Raw genomic sequence first — 5,400 nt, 5'->3', positions numbered from 1 at the left:
AATAATAATAACCTTATGACTCTTCCATGCTATCCTTATGTTTTTACATTTGTGTGTTATGGTATAGCTTCCCCAGAGTAGCAATATTTAGAGTAGGAACAAACATAAAGTAACTAAGGCTGATTTGTTTTTTCTAATCATTTTTTATCTTTTAAAAAGGTATGGTTGGGGGGGAAAGTAAAGACTTCTCATGTATTAGCATCAGATGGATTTGATACCAAGCATTGTACTCTTTTTCACCTCAGTCCTGCTGATATTCTGTACACATTCAATTACTGGTAATAGGCAATAGTAGATGCTGGGAAACTGTAATTCCAGGTGTGTGCTTTATGGTTGTATTGTAGTAAGTATATGGCTTAGCTGTAAGTATATGGCTTAGCTGAGCTAATCTTTCAGATTTATGTTTATGTTTGCTTAAAATGCTGACATTTCAAATAACCATGTAAAATTTGGAAGTTATTGATTGTAAGAATTTAATCGTAGGTGCAAAGGATAGAGACAACTAGGTCTATTGTCAGATATCTATTAGTTTATGGATCTTCACAAATACAGAAACAAATGACAGCTGTCATTTAAAGATAATCTAAAATAGAACACTTAGTAAGAGTTCTGTTCCATATATTAAGAAAGTATGTACAAAAAAAAAAAAAATGAAAACAGGAACATATAGAGGCCTTAAGTGATAAACTCATAGCATTGTGGTCCACTCTGGTTGTCTTTTTGTAATTATTTCTGATCATATTATCCAGAAATAGATTCAGATGTGTAGACAGAATTGATCTGATAACAATATTATCTTTAAGGCATTTTCAATACAAAGAAAATGAGCTATTTACTTTAAAGTTATGTTTCTGTCACTGCATCTACACAGTTTGGTATAATAAAAATAAAACCTTTTGAGAATTCAGTTACTGCAATACATCTGATTCATACTCTTGATTTTCAGTTTTGTTAACTATTATGATAGATTTTAAAATAGAAGATTCTTAAAAATCATACAAGTGAGTCATACATGAACCAACTCAGTGGAAATGAAGCTTTTGGTATAAGTTGTGTTCCATTGTTGATATCGGATCTGAAATAAAACATAATTACATTCTTCCAAATGATTTTCTCTCACATTTGGAATTCATCTATGGAAACAAAGATTTCTATGCAGCCATAGAAGACCTTGAAAAAAATGTAGAGAAACTACAAAAGACTAAATTGACTGCATTTTAACAACCTACACCCAGCAAAAGCCTAGGGAAGCCTGAAACTCTACTCTGACGGAATGGAGATAGCACTCAGATCATCGAGTTTGTGAATAATTGATGGATTGGTGTAGAAATAATTAAAGTCTCTTCCTAACCTGAGGTGAGTGGGAAGAAAAATCTCCATTATAGCATTTTCTATCTTCTTCTATCAGGGTCATGACATTATTAGAATTTCCATATACTGAAACAGACAGATAATGAGTTCTATTTGTTCTAAAGCTGAATCTGTTTTAACAAGATTTACTTTTAGACTGTATTTTTGTTTGACACTTATTCAATATATATATATACTTCTTATGAAATATTTCAGTAACTTTGATCACATGAGAGTATTATCTCAATACAATTTATTTTGTTCATTTGGATACCATGTATTGTCTATTCTGTGTGAGGCATGTTAGATATAGGGAAATACAAAGTAAATTCCTGCTCTCTATGATTTAACTGTCAAGAAGGGAATATTGTGCAAATCCTCAATTGTGCAAATCAATCATAATTGAATAATAGAAATACAACAATAGGGATACATGAAATTTTTAGTTATTCTGGGAAAGGGAATAAATAACTGCCTAGGAATAGAGAAAAGCTCAGTGAGTAGTTGACATTTGAGATGAGTTTTTGAAGTTTAAATAGGAGTTTTCAGAAGAAGTCTTCTGAAAGGGTGTTCCAAACTGACTATATGGAAGCAATAGAAATATAAAGGAATACGGCCCATTTATTATTTAGGATAAATGCTGAGTGCTATTACAAGAAGGTTTAGAAATGTGGCCAGACATAGTGGCTCATGCCTGTAATTCCAACACTTTGGGAGGCTGAGGCAGGAGAATTGCTAGAGCTCAGGAGTTCAAGACCAGTTTGGGCAACAAAGGGAAACCCCATCTCCACAAAATTAGCCAAGCACGGTGGTACATGCCTGTAGTTTCAGCTACTTGGGAGGCTGAGGTGGAAGGATGGCTTGAACCTGGGAGGCAGAGGTTGCAGTGAGCCAAGATGGTGCCACTTCACTCCAGCCCGGGTGGCAGAGCCAGACCCTGTCTCCGAAAATAAATAAATCAGTCAATTAAAATAAATCTAAAAATTAAAAATTAAAAAATTAAAAAAATAGATATGCATGTAAGTAAAAACATAAATTTACTTCTCACTTACATAAAATGGTGGCTTTTTTCCACTCAATGATTTGGAATTAGGCTCCTTTTTTCGTGGGTTTTTCTGTGTCTTATGGTATGGTTGCTTTCCACATCAGCCTGACAGAAGGGGCAAGTTATCTTAAAGGGTCATATCTACTAGCCCAGAAATGGCACGCTAAACAACTATTTATATTCCACCAGCCAGAACGCAGTCATATGGCCACGATTACTCACACAGAGTAGACAATACATGGTTTACAAATGAACATAGTAAGTTGTACTGAGATACAGTCTCTTGTGACCAAAGTTACTGAAATGTTTTTGTAGGAATGAAATATATATTGAGTAAGTGTCAAACAAAAAATACAGTCTAAAAGTAAACTTCTAGGGGAGACTGGGAACTATAATGTAGCTTAACTACTATGAGAGAAAAAAAAAACCTCTTGGTGATTTTTCACACTAATCTTTCCTTCTTGCTTATGTCACTACAGTGAAAGTTGTCAAAGAGGCTTTGTTGCTTGCACTCATTTAAGGATCAGCTTTTTTTCCATATGATGCTTTAACAATATCCTAGGACGTCAAAGCTTCTGCATGATCCTCTACAGTGGCCAGAAGACAAAGAGAGAGAGAATTATTTGAGGGACCAGGCCTGAAAGTTGTAGACAACCCCTCCAATCACATCCTGTGAGCAGAACTTAGTCATATGACTCCATTAGCCTCTGTTTTCCCCAGCTCCAGCTCCAAGATGGGGAAATCCTTCACCAACTTCATGTGCAAGAAGGACTTTCATCCCACCTCCAAATCTAATATCAAAAAATACGGATGACAGAATAGAAAATATCATATGGTAAGAAGAAACAAGAAGAATTAATACAATAATATCTTAAGAACAAGAATCATATGATAATAGCTTGGTTATGGGATATGAATGTGTAAAGAATGGCCTTAATTTCATGTATGAAGCCCCACCAGGAGTTAAAAAAGTAAAGCAGACAAAGAGAAAGAAGAAACAGAGGAGAGGCTGAATACAAATTTGAATGGCAGAAAGGAGCCCCACAGGAAAAATATGCCAAAGATGACATGAACATCAGAGATCAACCCTTTGGTATTCGGTTTCGAAATGTGAGGGGCATTAAATGTTACAAATGGGGTCATGTCAACACAGATCAAGAATATCCTTAGTTGGGGCTTTCTGGAATCAATGCAAGTTCAGTTCCCAGTGATGGCTCAGGTCATCAATGCACACCTCGGAACCAATAGAGGAAATGAGAAACAGTGGATTTGCCCTGAAACGAAATGTGCTGTGGAGAAACTTGATCACAAATGATCCATCACAGGAGTTTGCTATAAGTGGGGCTGAAGAAGATTCAGAGTTGAATTTTTAAAGTTATTAACAACCAAACAAAAACAGAAACAGAAACTTCTCAGGAAATGAGATAAACTGGAGAAGAACAAAGAGAAAGAAAAGAGATAGAAAAAAGAAAAAGTTTCAGAAAAGCAGAAGTACACACAAAAAACATAAAAGCAAGTCTTCTTCTTCCTCATCCTCCTCTTCCTCCTCCTCTTCTCCTACTGAAACTTCAGAAAGTAGCAGAGTGAGAGTGACATTAAAGAAAAAAATACATTGAAAAGAAAGAAAAACAAGAGCTCAGGGCATAACAACAGTGATTCTGAAGAGAAGGACAAGCCTGAAAAGAGAAAACTTTATGAAGAACTTTCTAGCAGTTACCCTAACCAGGAAAAAAGCCAAGGAAAGGCCTGAGTTCTTAAAACACGAGAGTTCTAGGGAGAATAGCAAACGAAGCCATTCTGATTCTGACAGAAAGTCCAGAAGCCACAATCACAGCCCAGAGACGAGAAGCTCTGAAAGAAAGGAGGGGAACAGCAGAAACCATGGCAGAGAAGAGAGGAGCGGGAGAAGCCAGGGCAGAAGTTCTGTAGCTATAAGCAAAGAGAGATAAGAAAACAGCCACAGTCAAGTCCCAGTGAAGAGTGTAGTAGAAGAAATGACACCAGAAGCCATGGCACATGTGTATACAGAGAAGAAACAATGTATAGAGTACCCAGGAGATATGCATACTAAAGTGACACAAAGAGAATGAAGCAGAATGAGAGACTAAAGAGAGACTCTACATGATGATTATCTGGGGATAAAAATATCTCCACTTTTTAATGAATACCTTTATCATGGGCTAAATGATGTACTATTGTCTTTCTAATTAATAAAGCTCTTTTTAAAAAAAAAAGAAAAGAAAAGAGGCTGGAAAGTAATGTCTAGTTGTTTGCAAATTAAAATAGATATTTGTGTACAAGCCAGTCTTTGACTTTTATTGTCCACACATGGGACACCCTTGCCACTTCCATAAAAGAGACAGCCAATGTCTCATCCAGTCTCTGCCTCTAGTTCAGAGTCTAGAACCTTCGGGAGATATGCAGTCCTCAAGCACAAATGCCATGTCTGGTAGTGCTACATGAACTATAAGTCGTGTTTATTTGATCTGCTTTTTCACCAAAAAGTATATGTATGTTATATATACACACAGAGTACATCAGAGCAGAATAACAACAATAACCATGCCCATTTGAAAAATGGCAGAATGGAAGTAGTCATTTGGCTGTAGTGACTATGAAATCCTGTTGGGCCAGCTTGGTGAATGAAGGTTATTGTCCTGACACTTGGTAGAGTTTCCAAATTAGACCCTGACTCTGTTTTCTGGCAGTAACCTTTCATTTCCCATTATTCTCCACTGGGGATGTTGCCATCCTTTGGGAATGCTCAGCCTTTACAGCTCATTTACTTCTGGAGAAAGCTTGATGAACTGAAATGTGTTTAATATCTTGAACATTCAAAGGTTTTTTTTTTTTTTTTTTTTTTTCTTTGACATTGTCTCATTGACAACAGAAGTCCCTCAAAATTTTAGTGGGTTTCTGATTTACTTGCTTCAAGTCACTTTCATATGACGGTAACCACACTTTAAGTATTTTCCTAGACCTAGTTTTATCTCTGCTTGCTCATC

At 36.1% G+C, this 5,400-nt stretch overlaps 1 pseudogene; it reads left to right on the top strand.

Annotated features, from left to right (window-relative positions):
• The first annotated feature begins 3,128 nt into the window (after positions 1–3,128).
• LOC111547842 lies at positions 3,129–4,485 on the top strand (annotated as a pseudogene).
• Positions 4,486–5,400: the final 915 nt, after the last annotated feature.

Source organism: Piliocolobus tephrosceles, chromosome 3, assembly GCF_002776525.5.
Source record: "Piliocolobus tephrosceles isolate RC106 chromosome 3, ASM277652v3, whole genome shotgun sequence".
Classification (NCBI taxonomy): domain Eukaryota; kingdom Metazoa; phylum Chordata; class Mammalia; order Primates; family Cercopithecidae; genus Piliocolobus; species Piliocolobus tephrosceles.
This window is presented reverse-complemented; position numbering and strand designations above follow the sequence as displayed.